Source organism: Corvus moneduloides, chromosome 1 (genome assembly GCF_009650955.1).
Source record: "Corvus moneduloides isolate bCorMon1 chromosome 1, bCorMon1.pri, whole genome shotgun sequence".
NCBI lineage: Eukaryota > Metazoa > Chordata > Aves > Passeriformes > Corvidae > Corvus > Corvus moneduloides.
Window position 1 is genome coordinate 85,976,814 of NC_045476.1, and position 19,854 is coordinate 85,996,667.

General features: G+C 40.1%; 1 protein-coding gene and 1 long non-coding RNA gene across 3 annotated transcripts in view; both read right to left on the reverse strand.

Moving 5' to 3' along the window:
• The window catches only part of FBXL7 (F-box and leucine rich repeat protein 7), a 282,260-nt gene that overhangs the window by 138,455 nt on the left and 123,951 nt on the right, over positions 1-19,854 (reverse strand). The window lies entirely within an intron of this gene.
• Positions 395-17,920, reverse strand: LOC116447939. Its single transcript, XR_004241742.1, has 3 exons — positions 17,729-17,920; positions 10,859-10,864; positions 395-406 (listed from the first exon to the last, which is right to left on the reverse strand). It is a non-coding gene; the product is annotated as an uncharacterized LOC116447939 (long non-coding RNA).

Genomic DNA, 19,854 nt, shown 5'->3' on the forward strand with positions numbered 1-19,854 from the left:
AAATGCAGTGAGTACTGTTGCATTTTTAGAAGTTACCTGTCCCCACAAACACTGCATCATTGAAGCCTTTAAGACCTGTGTTATTTTTTTGACCAAAATTAGGCTGTATGCAGAAATCTAGCTGACACCAAGTTTCTGTCACTTGAGTAAACCTATAATCACAGGAATGTTAGCAAGAGACTTTTCTGATCTGTTATTTCAATCAAGCATTCCTTGGGGTTCTGGGTTACAGTATGCCTAGTTTTCATAACATTTAGATGTAAGGGAGAGGTCTGCTTTTTAAAGGTGCCACAACAGAACAAGGATTTAAGTTTTAATGGGAAACGACTGGAGAATGTGCAAATGTAGGTTGCTTCACAACGGAGGTACTGCCACTTAATCTGTCAGCCAGCCCTAGAGAATCATTCTCCTCAGAAAGTTGCTTAAGTTAACATGCTTAGATTTGAGAGATGATTATGAAGTGGAATGAAAGGATATTAAAATGGCCAGAAGGAAATAAAAACATAAATGGCTAAAGCTAGTAGTTGGGCAGGGTGAAGAGAGAGAGAGAAAAAAGTGTATTTCCAATGATTCACTAACTGCTTTTTACATTCCTTTAAGAAGTTAAGCAAAACCAAGAAGCAGCACTTCCAGAATATCACTTCAATTGCTCTCAAGCTGTGACATGAGTTGGAGTAATGGACTGTGGGGTCTTTATAGAAATTACTGCCCCAAAATAACTCTCCAGCTAAGGCAACGAGGTTTGTGGTAGAAGAAAGGCAGAAGAGAAAAGCAAGGATAGATATTAAATGTTCTTTCCTAGGAAGAGGCCAAAGAACATGAAACACCTGCAGCACCTGATAATGAAATCATTACTGACAGGAAAGGTATTTAGATAGTATTGCCACTACCAGCAAGTCCTTATGTATCAAAAACTCCAACAGCAGAGGCAGAAAACAAAATTCCAAGGGGTATCAGCACTCCTTAAGAGATTAATAGAAAGAAAACAAAACTAAACAGAGTAACTGGAAAACTATTTCCTCAAAGCAAATAAACAGGATTTCCTCTAAAAAATAACTTATCTTTTTTGGGGGGGGGGAGGGAAGAGCGAGAGGAAGTCAGTGATACCAAATAGCAGCAGAGTTGCTAGATGGTCATACCTGGCATGGGTTGTTTTCACAAAGCGAATGCTTCCCAGGCTCCATACCTCCCCATTACCAATAGTAGTTCTATTTACCCCAAATACAAGCCCACCTCAAAGAGCATAACCAAAATATTTCACCCACTGTAAGCTACTAATTGTCAGTACACCCAGCAGCAACATATTTACAATTGCACACTTCTATAGAAATTGTGAAATGCCTAATGTAAGTGTAGAAATTTATCATTTAAATCTACTTGAACTTTGAAACATTTTAACACCTTGCAAGAATTTAAAACTAAAAATTAAGGAAAAAAATATCCACAGTTACTGCTTTTGTTGGATACAGTTCTACCTGTAATTATTGTTTTAGATAGAGTCCTCTCTTACTGTATATAGCCCCAAAATTAGCGTTTTTCCTTACTGCCTACTCTGAAACACTCCATTCAGATGAGGAGGAAGCAAGACATACTTTCTAGTAATTTTCAATGTGTTTCAAAGAGACTAGCTGACAATACATATCTTTTGTTTTGAGTTTTTTTCTGTGCAAAACAAAGCTTCTAGTAGGCTAGATTTGGCTACTGCAGATTCATGTACATGTGCCAGAGCTAAAACATAACAGTTTTTAAATATTCTCCAAAGAGGAAAGGATAGGAGAGCAGCAGCTGTTCAGCACGGAGATTGTAGTTGGCCTCTTCTCCCATGTAAGAAGTGACAGACAAGAGGAAACAGCATCAAGTTGTGCCAGGGGAGGTTGAGATCCAATACTAGGAAAAATTTCTGCACTGAAAGGGTGTTCAGGCATTGGAACAGGCTGCTCAGAGAAGTGGTGGAGTCACCATCCCTGGTGGTATTTAAAAGACATGTAGATGTGGCGTTTAGGGACACGGTTTACTGATGGATTTGGCAGTGCTGGGTTCACAGTTGGACTCAATTGTAAGGGTCTTTTCCAACCTAAATGATTACATGGAATATTAGAATCACAGAAATTCAAAGACTGCCGATTCCCCTAATGCCATAGGGAAACTTAAAGCACAGTATAACACTGTTTCCAGAGGCCAGTTCCTCTCCAATTCAGAAAGCGCACTGAGAAAGCCATTGCACATAAATATATCCTGACAACAGTTCTAATGCAATGACAACTAGAAGGATCATACAGAGGCCAATATTGCAAAGACTAGAGCAGTAATGACTGTATTTGATCCTCTGCTTAAATTAAAGGCCTGCCAAAAGCTTCCCTAACATGACTTGCAATCATCTAGAGTTTCCTTCATACAGTCAACAGTTCTTTATTTCTCAACCAGAAGATGCAATCGAAAAGAAAGGAAACTGCACTACTATGGTAGTAGGTAGATATGGTAGAAGAAATCTATTTTCCTAGAATACAACATAATTCACACTGGGAGTGAAGGTACCACGAACCTCACAACACCTGCAAAGAATCACACAGCTACACAGTTGCAATTCAGATAATTTCTTTGACCTGCTTCTGAAGAAGCAAAAGTATAGATTTTTTTTTTTCTGTCTACTAGTGCCAAAATCTTACAATAGTGGAAGGAACAAGATTCCAGCCATCTAACCTAGTATGCTATTTCCTCCAGATTACATTTTGATCCTGCTGGAAAGAAAGCTAGAATCAGGCAAGCATATAATATAACAGATACTTCTTCTGAACATTGTCTGTCTTCAGGTCTTTGTAGCCCACGTATACTCTTCAGCCATAGATGTCTTTCTACTCAGTAGCCCTACAGCCTCATTAAATCTGCCTTGTCTCTTTTGAATAATGACTACTAAAATAATGCGTTTAACTTTCTTTTTATCATCACAGATGCCTATATTGACTATAATGTTATGTTTGTTTTATAAAAGTGTTTCCTATATGAGTTTTGCAGACTTTGGATTCTGCCAGTCACACTCACTGCTGAGAAGTGTCAAAGACATCACAAGTCAGTCAGGACAGAATCAATGCAATTTAAACTTACCTGGGAAAGCACAGTCTATAACTGTATGACACTGAAAAACTATTTTTGGAACCACATGTGCAAAGCCTGTCCTAGTATGAACCACAGTGAGTCTCCTTCTCCTGCTCTGGAACAATTTTACTAGGTTTTTTTGCAGCACATTTGTCTTGGATTCTGGTGTATGGGCATTTGCATGCCCTATTTTACACATCCTTCTAAGATCTCATAAAGATAGGCTGACCTGACCATTGTTTCTTATGTGTCACCCTGGAAAGTAACAGCAGTATTTCTCTTGACATCAAGTTCTTATGTGATGACACCTTTCTTCAGCAGGCAGTGACAGGTACCTCAGTGTCATAGATTAGCAAGCATAGTCCTGGAAGGGATGTCCTTGCTAAGGGGTGCTTACAGCTTCCTCTGGGACCTGACAGAACCTATCAGCTGGCCAGTTTGAATATGGACAATTCTGTAAGCCACTTAAAGTTGTGACCACCTCTGTGATCCACACTTAAGAATAGACAAACTCCCCCTCCAAGCTCTCTCTCGTTTCCGGCGCTGGCACAGGCGGCTGCAGGCCCCATGCGGAGGCCAGTGGGCCCGGCCAGGCCCTGCTTGGGCCAGGCCGGGCCGGGCCACGGCCGTCCTGAAGCCATGGACCTGTTCCAGCCATGGAACCCCCCCCCACTGCCTTGCCGTGGGCAGCCGGAGCGGCTCGGCTCTCCCCCCTCTCCACTTCGATAAGAAAAATTCAACATTCCAGCTGCAAAGCTGCAAGGCCGAGGTGAGATTAACCCTTTTATTGCTGTGAAGAGCTGAAAACCTGAGGGAAGAGAGAGGAGATGCTTAAAGCTGAAATTCTGTCGTGAAGCTATGATGTATCAGAGTATCCCGTTGTAATTTCATGAAGATATGGGGGGTGGAGTGTTCAACTCGTAAGCAAAAGCACCTGGGCTGAGATAGGCAGATGCTGACGCAGCTGTAATTTCATGAGAAGTTTGGACAGGGAGAGATGGAAGCAATGAGGACTTCTGCTCCAAACGGGAAAGGAGAAACCTCAGTCCCTAGAGATGCTCCCAGAGATAGTCCTAACGATGAAGATGAGGAAGATCCTTTGCTCCCAGGGAAGGAGAAGGGTCTCTGTTTTTTGTTTCTGAATGGCTCAACCTTAAAATTGTACCCCAAAAACCTTCAAGAGTGGACCCTCGAAAGCAGTTGCGGGAAAAGCTGCAAGTCAGGGGAAGGGACTCACACGCAGGCAGAGAGAGACTCCTCTTCCTAAATGGACTGAACAATATTTGGAAGTGGGCGGCTGTCTCGTTGTGATAACGTTTTCATAGCATGAGCAAGAAGAGACTTCTCTTCCTAAATGGACTGAACAAGGTTATTATGGAAGTGGTAAACAGACTGAACATCTTAAGGGTTGTCTTTTTACATTGTCAGCGGGAGAAGGGAAGAAGGTGGGGGAAGGAGGAGAGTTCTGAAGGTGGTATGATTTTTTTTTCCCTCTTTTAGGTTTGTTAATAAACTTCTTTATATTTCTTTCAAGTTTGGTGCCTGCTTTGCGTTTCTCCTAATTCTTATCTCACAGAAGATAAGCAGTAATGAGTATTTTGGACCAAACCACTACACTAAAATGGGGTTTCTGCCCAGTTACAAACCCAACCCGCTACACTCAGGAATTAAATGGATAGTAGGGCCAGATCCACGTCTTGCCATGCTGAAGTGAAACATAAGACAAAATGCAAAAACAGAAAAACAAAGTAATCATTTAGGAAAAGAGAGCAGAATGCAATTAAGCTCAGAATATCCATTAATCTTTTTAACTGTCCAAAAGTGTTATATTACAATGACTTTGATGTAAAAAAATCTGAAAATTTTGTTTACTTAAGCCATCAATTCTTATCCACATGACATTATACAAATTAAATTTCTCAACACGAAAGTGCATATGTGCATGGTTTTCCTACCAGATGATCACTACTTTCTCTTTTATATCTTCAGAGAAGTTCTTTTAAAATCAAATACATGCCAACCACATCAAGAAGAGATCCAGAAAAAAAACCAATCCAAACCTCAAAGCATCAGGGATCATTCAAGAGGAAAGAAAAATCTCTTTTCCTTCTCTTGTTTCCATGACACACATTATGCTGGTCCAAATCACCAAAACCTCAAGTGTATCTCTTTACAATCTGCACCTCCAAAGTCTGCAGACTCCTAGTATGCTTCCAAGTACTCCCATAGAAATCAGCAGCCTCGTGCAGTACTTTGGCTTTGCAGATATACAGCATCCTTTAAAGATGCAATATATCAATTCATTCATCCAAAGTAAAGTTGGACTACACATTGTGGACAATCATTCTCCTTGAACTTTACATTTGTACCAATGGAAATTCTGTCATAAAACTGTTTTCCACCTATTAATTCTTAACTGCTGAGCAAACTGCCACTGTTTCAACACTGAAGTTACCTACCTACAAGCATTATTACTCACTGAACTGCTTTCAGGATAAAATATGTTCATTTACAAATTCATGTTGACCTTCTGCCCTAAAATCTTAGCAGTATGGCTCTTAAGCTTGCTCTCTTTTTTTCCAAATTAAAACATGCGCCAATATAACAAGCAGGCTCCAAATTTCATTCCACCCAACATTTGTCAGGATATGATAAAACAAACAGTAATCTGCACAAACTCCAATCCCAAGGAAAGGAACTAAACTGAATGTTTCACAGGAAGCACGCTGAAGTTGGAAGAGTTTGCAGATATGTGCCAGCACTGGCACTTTGGGACAATATTTCTTAAAACTTTCACAAGTGAAATCTCCACAAGCATTTTTACATTACTTTTTTTATTTTTAAACCACAGCTCCAGCTTCCAGGATTGTGAAATTTGGCTGTGAAATTTGGCATAACTTAGCTATGAAATAGTGCACTTAGTTCTACAGCATTTCTGTAAGTTTTAAGCTGAACTTCAACTCAGGTCCCACAGGCCAATTTGGCCAGTTTTGCTCTTCCAGTCAGTGCCTGCCTCACCTTCTCAAGTACCACAGCACACGACAAAACCGCCTGCAAACGCCAACAGGCTACACTAACATATCTCTGGTAGGGAGTTAGTCACCTTATGTTTTTTATTTCTTTTAGGAAATTGTTTCAGGTGCAGGCACCAGCCAGCTCCATCGGCCCCACCACAGGGCATGGCTGAGCCCCTCAGCCATGGGTGGGCAGGCACCTCAGAGCAGGGAAGCTCTGAGGCACAGCCCCTTAGTGTCACCTTTTTGAGTCAGTCTTACAACCAGATACAAGAAGCCACTTGAAAGGTGAAGCTGTAACAACGAAGGCACTAAGCATTATTTAATTCTGATGTAAATATGGCTGTGCAAGTTCTGCAGCTAGCAAGACACAATGGCTCAAGCACTGTACTGCAAAAGGCCTGAAAAACATACAGTAAAGTGCAGGTGGGGGATTTCTTCAGAACCATTTAGAAGAATTATGTTTATTACTAGCAAGGCAAGACTTCAGAAAGTCTGGATTAAAATCATGAAGCTTAAGTAAAATTGTTCACATAGGCAGAGATTCTAGTTGCTGTGCTAGAAGCCTACTGGGTTTGTAGTCAGGACATCTTTAACTCTCATCTTGGTGCTAAATAACTCACTATGAGTTCAGAATAGCTAAATACTTTATTTAATGAAGTCTTCAAGTGGAGCCATCTAGTCTAATGGCTAAAAAGAGGCAGGGCACATATTGCCTCCTCTATGTAACAGATAATATCTTTTCTAGATATTATCCCTTTTCTAGAGAACTTCAGCACTCACCCATGAGGCTTGTTAACCAAGAACCTTTATATGGCACTACTAAGGTCACCCTAATTTTTGAAGACAGTACGTGTCTGCCTTATCACAGGATTTCACAATACAGTGACAAACAGCACGCTCCACTGCTAGGTTTATAAAGAAGCAATAATGCATCAAGCTACTCTCTTGACACCTGCTAAGCAGCCTGAATGCCGGAAGGTAATGCTTATTTGCAGCCAAACTTTGCACCCACTCCAAGTGTTAAGCTCTACTTTTCAAACACACACTGATAAAAGCCCATGAACTGTTTAGTCTAGGCTGCCTGAGAAGAAAGAATACAAGTACTTTTCTTATTTGAACTCAAAGCGAGAAAACAAGATGAGAAAGCTTTAACATCTTTTTTTATTACTCAGCAGGACTAGCACATCTCACGACTAAGTATTAAAATACTATCTTTCATTGAAGTGGCTTAGCCTGTATTCCAAGAATGGTTCCTACTCTGTAACCTTCTACTTTGCCAAAGCAACAGGGAAATAAAACTTTGGCCTTCCTACCAATCACAGAATTTTCCTAGAAACTGTTCATTCATTCAGTATAGGACTTTCCATTACAAATTTTCATCCAATCACCACCATGTTTTAAGATGGGCATTTACTTGAGATTCAGTGTTCTCAAGTTTATTACCTAACCTTTACCATTTTAATCCAACATCTGAAAATAATTATGAAACCAACATAAGAAATTAATAAACACAATTATGTCAAAACAAAACCCTTTTTCTAGTTTTATACTTTCTCTGAGAAAGTCACTTCACTGACAAGTTCCCCACTAATGGCTAATTCAAATCTGTTTTTTCCCAGCTCTGTTGTAATTTAAACAAAACGCTAATCCTTTCCATTCAGAAAAGCCAATGACTATGCAGTTCAATACCAAATATAAATTAGTAGAGACTTCATTTGCACCTTCTCGCATGAGACGTGCCAAAGAGTGGAGGTAGCCTGAGAGGATAAACTCCAGTGTAGATTCTGAAGTGGCTGCAACCTGCTATTGCACTGGAATGCATCAGACATTTGGTATAGGTCTGAAGTTCATTATATAGTTCAGTAGTACAAAATCAAACCCACCACATACATGTTTGTCTTCCACAATAATATCATTAACACTTAAAATATGTATTTAGATTTTCACAAACAACTAGTTCCAAGATCTAAACAAAAAAGGTTAATACTAAACTTACACTATCAATTTTACTGCTCAGCCAGGTACAGTGGAAGCAGAAGGAACCCACAGCTGGAGATGGCTGCTGTGGCAGTGCTCGGGGAGCAGCTTTTTTGGTGTAGTACATAGTAACACCACAAAAACCAACCCCACAGTATCTCCCAAATTTTGAGCTTGAATATTGACAGCTGGTTAAGTCAGAGTTAATGTTAGAGTTGAGGAAGTGAGAAACCTTTATTAAGACATCATACAAAGTACTCTGGTATCAGTGTACGCTGTGAAAAGCGATACAAAAATCTTTCACATGACAATACAGATCTGACAGCCCGAGATGCCTTCTTTACTTAAAGAAGAACAAAAGAACCTGACAGCTAAGGAAGAGCAGACAAGGATCACTCTACTCTTTTAGATAAGCACAGTCACTTCCAGCTTTTCTTTACTGATGGATACAGGGAGGGGGAGAGGGGGAAAGGGAAGTGGCTGACTCAATGATGCAAGTAGGAGACTTTGCAAAATAGTGGGATTACAAAAACTAAATAAAACAGAATTGTGAAAAAGGCATCTAGTGAGAGAGAGCGATATCTTAAAGGCAGCTAAAACGAGAGAACCTACATGCTTGAGAAATACCCCTACTTTTTCAACTAACAATCAAGTTTGGCAAAATTACAAGCCACATTGTAGCAGGTTCAGAAATGAAACTCATCAGCACACATAACTGAGTTAAAACAATTAAGACTATAAAAAAAGCCATACCAACAAAAGAAATCAAACTAAGGTTTCACACAATACATTTGGCAATCAACTTTAGATTTCTTCTTCCTTTCTCTCTGAATTCTATGAAATGCAAAGTTCTAATGTTGCACTAACCACAGATGTCTGGCAATGATTGCAAGGAAAATATGAAAAAAAAAAAAAAAAAAAAAACCAAACCCAAGCCACAAAACAAAAACAAAGACCCAGTACCTGTCTGATTTTTTTTTAAACACAGTTTTAACAGATCATTTTAATATAGTAGAAAATTCCATTATTCCTATTGAAAACTCTGTGTTTCAATTACTTAAATTAATCTTCTAGTCTCAACTCTGCACAGAGACTGTGCATACTACTGTAATTTGCTGCTGCAGTCACCACCTGAACACTGAGAATAAAATTTATCCAAAACAACACAGAGGCTGATCTATCCCCAGAATATGAGCAGGATAGTAATCCTCCATAGAAATACAGTGCCAATTCAGCATTTTCATTTCTTCTGCACCATTATCTATATTTCAGCTGCCTTTCACAAAAAACCTTCCTTTCAGAGAACATGAAAACGTGGCATGGAAACTTTCAGAAGAGTTAAATTTAAATGTATCTCCCTCAAGACATTACAATTTTTTCATCTATTTTAATCGTAGCATACTCCAAGGTATCCCAACAGACCAGCCACAAAAAGACAAAAGACACTTTTTAGCTTGCCCTACAACCTTCACCAGGGCCATGTTATTTATAACACACAGATATTCAGTGGGATAAGGACACATTAAGGAAAAAAACAAAGGTAACTAATATCTACCCTGTTGACAATTCCGTATTTAATTTTGAAATGTTTTTCATTCTCACAGTAGTATGTGTGCAACTGTCATAAAGATTGTTTGGTTATAGTTTGAGGATTATAAAATTCCTGCTGAAGTATATCCATAAAGCTCAGATTGAACTGAGTAATTCTGGAGAAAAAAAAAAATATTTAAAGGCATTGCTTTCAGAAGTGTTTTATCTAATGCCTTTGTGAAAAGACATGCTTCATCCCCCTTTCTTTCCTGCAGAACCAACAAGAAGTAGTTTTGGTCTTCAGTATAACTCATTCTTGTAGTATTCAGTATTAGCTTCTCATTAGAGGAAAAAGGAATACTGAAACTAGGGTACATCTCCAGCAGAAGAAAATAGAGCAGAACCAACAGAAACAGAGTGGGTATGTCAGTGACCGCTACATGTGACAGTTCAAACAATCTCTTGCTCATGATGTTCTTCTCTGGATGGTTTCTGGGAACCAGCAATGATGCAGCAGGGCCAGTCTCCAGCTCCCAAGCATCCTGCCCAGCATCACACTGATTCTTGCAATGTTCATTAATTCATGCTAAGTTTCTTTCTCTGAGCCAACTCACTACCTGTACAGAAGAGAGGACAGAGGACATGCTGCTTGCATTAATATTCTGTCATTTGACACCAAATCTTCACCACACTTACTACAATGTCATGTGAGCACGCTTAAATACTCAGGGAATCATCTCTGCTTCTTGATCACACTACTGCACATAGTTTTTAATTAATCAGTACTGGTAAACTAACAGAAGCCACACCAAAGAAACATGGATCATTTTTGAGAATTTTTCCCAACCAAAAAGCAAACAAAACAAAACACCCAAACAAACAACAACAAAAAACCAAGCAAAAACCCCAAAACCAACAGAAAACCCCAAACCAAAGAAACGAAAGAAATTCCCAAAAATTAAAAAAACCCAAGCAAATAAAAAAAAAAACCACCACAAAATCCACAACCAACCAACCATTCAACCATTATTAACATTTGTAATACCTGAGGTAATTGTTAAAAGCTGAGAGAAAGCACATAAAGTGGTACAATTGCCTATGGCAATGCAACAGCAATTATTACAGAAGAAACAGCTTATTATACAAAAACTGCTATCAAGAATCAGGCTGGTAACATGAGAAGGAAACTAGAAATCCAAATGGGGATGTCAGATAATCTGAGGCTAATGGTAAACACAGACCAGGCTCTGTGGACAACAGGATAAGGTCCAAGCACACTATCTGCAAGATACTTCTGGTTCTCTCCTTGCATAAACTTCCACTCAATTATACATTTTAATGGCTTTTGTATCATCCTGAAACTAGCTAAGCTACCTATGCAGTGTAATGAAGATGGCCCAACTGGCTCTACTTAAGGATAAGCACCTTACTCCTCGTTCCTTTGAAAGATGTGCCTGATGAACCAAACTGAACTGAGCAACGCCCAGGACAGCAGTCTTTTTTGGCAGACCTGTTAGGCAAGAGTAGCCAAACATAAGTCAATAACTTTGCCACTGAATAATACAACTCAGCTTTTCCCAGTTCTTTCAGTTTCTCTGGTTAGCTTCATTTTGCTGAAAGCAATCACCACCACTAACTCAGTTCTGTGAGCACTGTTCCAACTCTTTGACCACAATCTGTCTGACAAGAAACATTCTCAAAGGGTCTTTCAAGTGTGGAGTAGAGATGTTCAACAATTTAGCCATTTGGGATTTAATTTGCATCTTCCTACATTTGCTCCAACCTAGCAAGTAAATTTAATAAAATTTACAATCACATTAGACCACTTTTGCTAGCAGACAGAGCAAGTCTGGACTTTTACATGCAGAAGTAGAGCACAGAGCAGAGTAGTTATGTCTTGGGAACTGACAACAGTTGTGCATCTCCTCTCACTCCCTCCTCTTTGAAAATCTCTGTCTAGTGCCATTTGGCACCTTTCATACCCAAGCACTTCCTTAACTACTAAGCATCTACTTTGGTAGTTGTAGGCAATAGCAAGCTGCATTTTACTTCCAGGGAAGCATGGAGTTTACATGAGCCAGAGGGAAACACCTGCACGTCTCTGCTCTTGGCATGTCCATGGCTGCATATCGGATCAAAACACAGTTGATGTCAAAGAGCCACAGGTGCAGGAAGCTTGCTCCAGTGCTCATTTCCACAATATCCTTTTAAAACGACAGCTTATGCTTTGCTAACTACACTTAAGAGAGCTGCTAACGACTCGTGCGATTCTTTTTCTAATGTGTTTTAGCTAAATGCCACTGTAAAAGTACAGTTTGAGAAATACACTATGCCATGCCAAGAACCTGACTTACTCCTCTTAAAATTTAGTCTTCAGAAACTATCTGTACCATGCCAACAGGAGCAAAACTGCTTGTCCAACCCAGCTAGAAGTTTTGTTGATTTATCTCATTCTCCACTATGCTAAAGTAGGGTAAAGTCTATGAGCCAAACCATTGCTCTAACACAGAAAGGGCCTTCAGAAGGTTCTGAGATACTCTTCTACCAGTTCATTAGTACGTAGTGCAAAATGTAATTGAATTGAAATGCAAAAGTATTTCCATGTTTCAGGGAATTTTTGCAAATTAATACTGAAACCCAATCACTTATTTACTGAAAACTACTTCTCCAAAACTAAACAACACACTGAAACTAATACTAATGCAGTGATTTCTCATGTGATTAATTAATTCTCATGTGTTTTTTCCTTGGGTACTCCTTACCCTCATTAAAGGAAAAATCTAAGGCTAACATTTTTTTCAACATAGGCACAAACCCTACAGCAGCAGGAAGACCATCACAGTCCTACACTGGCCTGGAACAAGCAAGCCCAGTTACTCTGTCCAGGGAGCACACATCACAGGCATTTTATACCAAACAGGCTGATTTTTCCACTTATGCCAATAAGTGTATGTTCATCCCCTAACAGAGGGCCTGAGAGAAGGCAGAAATGCTTAAAACCATCACCTGTTTTTCCACTGCTTGTCATGACCTCTGTCAAAAGAGGTCATTAAAAAGGTACTTGCTCAAAACATAAGCAGTGGCAGTCTGTACAGGATGGAAAGGCAGAAGGATGGAAGTGCAGAACACATGCAAAACTTGTCCTATGTCTGTGTCAGAAAACAAGTAGAAATATATCTGAAATGTTGGGTAGCAGAGGTGAGATTATAAAAATATTTTCTGAAAAAACCTCCTATGCTTCCAACAGTGTGGAACAGATATTTATCCTACTGAATGATTATACTACACCTCTGAAATTAAAATCAATAGCTACCAAAAGGAAGTTGCCATAGGAAAATAAGAGTTTTACACAGATTCCTGCTGCAGTTCCAGCACAGCACAGCTACTAATTCACAATTTAGCCAAAAGAATAAATGCTATTTGAACATCCATGCTGTCTTGAAAACTCAGTGAGGTACCTGATTTCTGCATATAAATGCACACACAGGGTTGCATACAGTCAAGAAATGCAAGAGTGTGTCCATTTTTAAGATCACTTCAGAAATCAAAGTCGTACAATGCAAAAACTGCACCAGTATTACAACTATTTTGAAATTCATAACCTGCATTTCAGGTGTCAGTGAACACCTCAAGGCAAGCTTTCTCAATGGTTACCTCTTAACCTGCAGTGTTCTGCCTTTTTCCTTTGAAATACAACACAGTTTCCTTTGAAGTAAAAAACACTCTTATTTGAGCCGAAACCCAACTTCAGAAAGCATCACAATAAAATCTGAAGCTGTAGACACAGGCGACTATAAACGACAAATATCTTTAGTAAGTCTACTCACAAATAACAAAATACATATTGAATCTTGTATCTAAAGCATTTTAAAATATTCATGACTATAGAAGAATGCTTGCCAAAGTGGTTTTTGCACACAAATGGAGCGATGGATACTGAGCATGCATCCACTGTTCTAGGTCAGACAGAAAGGTTGATCTATCTCTGAGCTCCACTGACAATACCAGACAGCAGACACCTTTTTGGCACAGTTATCCCATCTGACTGAAGAAAAGCACACCTCTCAAGAAGGACTACTATCACACCCTTTTCATTTTATCTTACCTTAAAAGCATGTAACAACCATTAGTAAATACCGGTTTGAAAAGGAACTTTTTTCTTTGAGGAAACAATCGCATAAAGCTTGATCTGTTCCCAGGGTGACCTTTCACTATAAGACTACTTCAAAGGGATAAATCACAGCCTCAGTTGTAATTATCCCACTGCACTAGCTTGCAACAGTGCAGAATAAGCTTTCTTAAGCACTTTGACAGTCTCCCTTTCCAAAATAGGCACCACTGATACACAGCACCTTACAGCAAGAACTTGCATTGCGTGCACTGCTGTCTTTAAAAATCAAGACAACAGAAACTGTCCACAGGCTGTACCTGACATAAGGGTTGGATTCAGATTTATTCACTACTCACCATATCCCATCCTGCCAACTGAAAACAAAATGGCCAAACAGCTCTTCCTTCACAGCCCTCCATTCTACCTACTCCCTAGCAACATCCACAGGCACTTTCCCAACATGCTCTTCAAGCTAATGAAATCTCTTTAAATATACTGCCCTCTTTTAGTCTCTCAGATGAAGCTCTCCATGATTTAAGCAGTCCACTGATAGGTAGGCAAATATCCATCAAGACAATTAGTATTAAATACTAGTTGTTTCCTCAGTTCTGCCTTTCTATATCCATCTGACTCTTTCAACAAAGAAGATAAGCTCTGGAGGACTGGAATTTCATTCTATTGCTGCAGTCCAGCAGCAGAAACAACCAATGTTTCCATTCTGGAAGACTGCAGGGAAAGCTACTTCTCCTATTCCTGGCAAGAGCAAGCAGTTAATCTTCTAATTTTCACTGAAAAGAACAGCAGAGAATAAAAACTCTGCAAGTTGATCAAGTACCCACCACAGTGGTTAAAACAAACTGCCAAGTGACATATAACAGGATCCCTGCAAAGGTATGCAGGGTCATGACACACACGATCTTCCACAATGATTTATTCTTTTTAAAAAGCTGTAAAAATCAGGGGATGAAGTAGGTGGTCATGTCACTCTTCATCCAACAAGTCTGCACTGATACAGTGCCCTGAAGTAGACAAACTTTCATAACAACATTGTGAAAACCCACACAAGTGTCATTAACTGACAGATGACTGAGCTGTGCTAAGTGGCTCCTTGCTCCTTCTGCACAGGCAGGAGGAAAAGATGCAGCTCACTGAAAACCTTACAGTTCTGCAGATGAGCTTGTTTGCTCCCCATCTGTTCATGCCCTTTTGGTCTCTGTTCAAACTGGAAGAATACCCTCCGGAGAGCGTGATCCCCAGGGTGCATCAGGTTTCTGATCCACACTGAATGCTGGGTCAGCGCTTGCCTGTGGAGAATGTTTTAATTACATCATGCTGGAATTTGGCAAGAGTCCTGGCATTTAATTAAACAGCCATTTTTTGAAGCAAAGCTCACAGCAGAGCAGACAAAGAGACACAGAGGCCTGATGATGTGCTTCATAGCAGCACTTCCCCTATGGCCCAGTGCCTACTTTGTAAGCAGTCCCAGTCTACCAGGAATACAACATTTCACATCACCAGATGCCTAAAATCAGGCTAAATGGGGTGGTCTACACCCAGGAGTACGAAAACTACTCACACTTTCTAAGAACAGTGAAAACCATGGTAGACTGACTTCAGGTACTGCTATAAAAGCTGCACAACCAGTATTAGGAAAAGGTGATTGGGAAAGGTCCACAGAGCAGCCATGCCACCATATTTCCCCAGACACTTACAAATGTGAGGCCCAACAGGAAGATAACAAAATAGCAAGCATGATGGTGGTAATGCCCTCTTGAAAACACTTCACTATGTGCTCTTCACATCAACCAAGGTTTGTTCACCCAAAGACATCTCATTTCAGGAGACAGGTTTTCCAGGACTACAGGCAGTAGGGGAAAAGGAGGTGAGGCAGCAAAGAGCTGCAGGGAGCCTGCAGGTACTGTCCAGTAGAAGACACTGCCCTTTGGAAGAAGTACTTCCTTTCTGAAGCATTAAACAACACAAGGCAGAGCTGCCTTTTGTTAAGGAATTAAAACCGATGTATGCTTGGTTTTGATGCAGCTTTACACCAAAATTCAGCTTGAGAAAGCTTGAAAACCTAACCCAGCAGCATCATGTCTAACATAATGACAACCGTTACCACAAGCATTACAAAACCTTGCAGCTTCCTATCTGTGAACTGTCAAACATCAAACTTTCTTTGATAGTATTTGGAGAGAAAATTAGGACACCAAAGGTCCTAATTTTCAAAGGTCTCCTCTCCCTTTAAAAATTTATTTAAAAAAAAAAAATAAGAACAGTTGCCACCAAGACCAAGAACACAAGGTCAAGTGAAGATTCATATGGCTGATTTATTGTCCAACCCCATAAAAATGAACTTGAACTTCTAAGTTAATCAACTATGACTTATACTTGCACATGTAAATGTTGAAAGCTAAGCCCCCCCCAAAAAAACCCAAAAACCGAAACAAATCCCAACAACTAAAAGAAAACCCACAAACCAATAATAGCAATAATCCCTACAGCTAAAATAATTGAAATGCTATGAAATATGAGCTACTTGCTTTAAGGCTAACCCACGTTTTGAAGATACCTGATCATAGTATAAAAGCCCTGTAGTGCCTCAGATACATGAAAAATTTTATATGCTTGGCCGTGAGAACCCTTTAAACTGAGCAGTTTCCAAAGCACCTTACAGGGAAGATGTGAGGTTGGACTGTCAAGCACACTGCATGCTCAAACAAAAATTTATGGGAATTTGGAAGCTTTTAAAAGTTTCTCTACTGTACACAATATCTGCAGCATGAGTTGTTCTCATGCCAAGGCTGTATTTTTCTAAAACATGGTAGAAAACACTAAATTTCATATTTAATCTGATGTGACACACCAGATTTTAAGCTCATATATGCGTAGTCATTTTAACTCTGAAGAGTCAGACATTTTTAACAAGTAGATGCTAAAATTCTCCACAAAAATCCCACCACCTACAGGCTGCCGAAATTCATATGAATGTAGTGATTTCAAAACACAGCTGACCTGAAGGCACCTTGGAAGCTGGTATGTATTATGAATGCAATTTCTCCTGTCACAATTCATATAATCCTGGGTCATCAGGCCAGTGATTTCCATTCTACCTAAGCAAGAGGAAAAGTGTGCCCTGATGACCTTCAGCAAACACTTGTTTCTGTACACCACATTTTAGATGAGGCTTCTGGAATGTGTTTCCACCAAAGACCACTACTAACCTGCTACATGTAGAGTAGAGAGAAGTACTGTAACAGGCAAGGCAGAAAACACCTGAATTAAACAGAGAAACACATTTGCTTATACAAAAACCAGTTATGGCCAGCAAGGCAGAGGTGTCAGATCTCATCTCAGAAAGTTCCTCCTCTCAATCTCCTTCCATCAAAAAATTATTTAACTACATATGCTCTGATGAATTATACGCATTGTTTGGCTGCCAGCTACAATCTTTTGATTTGTACTTACAGCTGAGTCAGAATTCTTAAAGAACCATTTAAAGTTCTAACTCCAGTGTGACTTCATAATGGGTTACAGTATGCTTAATGTCACACATTCCCCAGCTGGCTTACAAACTCACTCAGAACCAGTCACAATGACTGTCTGCACTCCAATGTCAAATTTTATTTTTAACATTAAGAATATATATGCTTATATTTCTTTCATTTTAAAGGTTTAATATTTTCTTTAAAGGATAGCATCTTTTAACCAGGCCTTTTTAATTGGGTTACTATATGCAAATTATTGTGAGAATTAGTATTACTAACACTTTATAGTCTACATATCCTCAGGAGCCCAGCAACACTATTTGCATTAAAAGCTACCCAAGGACACCCTCACAGAAGTGAAAACTGTTACAATTAATGCTAAGTGTTCCCTGTAATTGTTCTGACTGCCTTTGGAAAAGCATACTCATGAGCTGGAGCTCTTCATTGTATTTGTAAATACTGGGGTCCATGTAGTTGTCCATATCACCACAGAATCATATAATCATTTGAACGGAAAAGACATCTAAGATCATCAACTCCAACCATGAACCTAACACTGCCAAGCCTAGTACTAAACCATATCCCCAAGTGCAACATCTACATCTTTTAAATAGCTCCAGGGATGGAGACTCAACCACTTCCCTGGGTAGCCTATTCTAGTGCTGGACAAGTCTTCCTATGAAGAAATTTTGCCTAATATCCAATCTAAACCTCCCCTGGCATAAATTGAGGTCATTTGCTTTCATCCTGTCACTCAGTTACCTGGGAGAAGAGACCAACCCCCACCTCACTTCACCCTGCTTTCAGGCAGTTGTAGAGAGCAGTAAGGTCCACCCTGAACCTCCTTTTCTTCACACTAATCAACCCCAGCTCCCTCAGCTGTTCCTCATAAGACTTGTGCTCCAGGCCTGTCACCAGTTCCGTTTCCCTTCTCTGGGCCCTCTCCAGCACCTCAATGACTTTCTTGTGAAGGACCCAAAACTCACCACCGGATTCGAGGTGTGCCCTCACCAGTGCCAGGGGGACGATCGCTGCCCTATCCTGCTGACCACTCTATTGACAATACAGGCCAGGGTGCCACTGGCCTTCCTGGTCACCTTCAGGCACAACCATATTAAAAAAAGAGGCAACCACTGTAACTAGACAGCATTTGACGTGTTGGTCAGTTGCACAACTGAGTAAGCAAATCCCTAGAAATGGCAACAAATTACTCTCAGGACTTAACACAGACTGCTGGCAGCTTGAATAGCAGAGGTGTAAATGCCTAGAAAGACTGCTTAAGCTTCTGGGTCCTGTGCCTGCTATAGGTGATTTGCACAAACATACCAACAGAAACAGAAAATTCATAACAAAAGCAAGCCTCCAAGCATGGACCCTTTAACAGCAGCCATAACTAAGCAGAAAACAAAACAAAAAAATTATATGTTTTGTTTTTAAAACTAGTAAAATATTTACCTTGTTTTTCTCATGGCAGGAAGTCCGAATGCCTGCTTGAAAAAACTTGACCTAGCCACACCAGGAACCACACTGCTACATCTGCTTTAGGCTGTCATTTTCCATGTTTTACAGAATCACAGAATATCCTGGGTCAAAAGGGACCCATGCGGATTATTAGTCCATCTCCTGGCCCTGCACAGCACCATCCCCAAAAGTCACACCATATGCCCATGAGTTCTGTCCAAATGCTTCTTGAACTCTGTCAGGCTTGGTGCTGTGACCACTTCTCTGGGGAGCCTGTTCCACTGGCCAACCACCCCCTGGGTGAAAAACTTTTCTCTAACATCCAACCTAAACCTCCCCTGACACCACTTCAGGCCATTCCCTCAGGTTCTGTCACTGGTCACCACAGAGAAGAGATGAGTGCCTGCCCCTCCTCTTCCCCTCACAAGGAAATTGTGACTGCAGTGAGGTCTCCCCTCAGTCTCCTCCAGGCTGAGCAGACCCAGTGACCTCAGTCACTCCTCTAATGGTTTCTAAACAACTTTAGATTTATGTATGAAGTGAGAACCACATCTTACTATTACGTTTTTGGAACTTACCCTGGCAAATCTCATAACTGCTTTTATTAAAACTTTATTTTCTATATGAATCAATCACTGACTGGTAAATCATGCAAGTACTTTAGCTTTTAATAAAGACATGGCATTTAATCAAAAAGTAGTTGGATTGCTTCTGTACTTCCAGAATTACAAAATCAATAGTAAAATTCAACACATATAGATGAAAAATTTCTCAGGCCTAGGTTTCCTCTCTGCTTACCCTGAACAAGCTTCCCTGAAGTAGGTTTCCCCCCATTTGAATCACCTTTTACTGCTGTTTGCCAGTTTAAGAGGAACAGTCAGTGTTTCCAGGTCCAGGTTGCTCCATTTAATCCAGAGCATTAACGCAGACCCCCTGACATGGGAAGCAGGGCCACGCTGACATGCCTGCAGGTACCTGACATCCAGCTACCAGAAGCTGTTAATGCCAGGAGACACAAAACATGAACAAATGGGCTGGTAACAAGAATTCTCCTGGAGAAAGAGCAGCAGATGCCAACAGTATTCAGCTTTTTGTAAGGTAACTAAAATATTTAGAGTACTTAGCGTTCTTCTTTTAAGAGCATAGGCCAGAAGAGAGCAACAGTCCTCATTAGGCC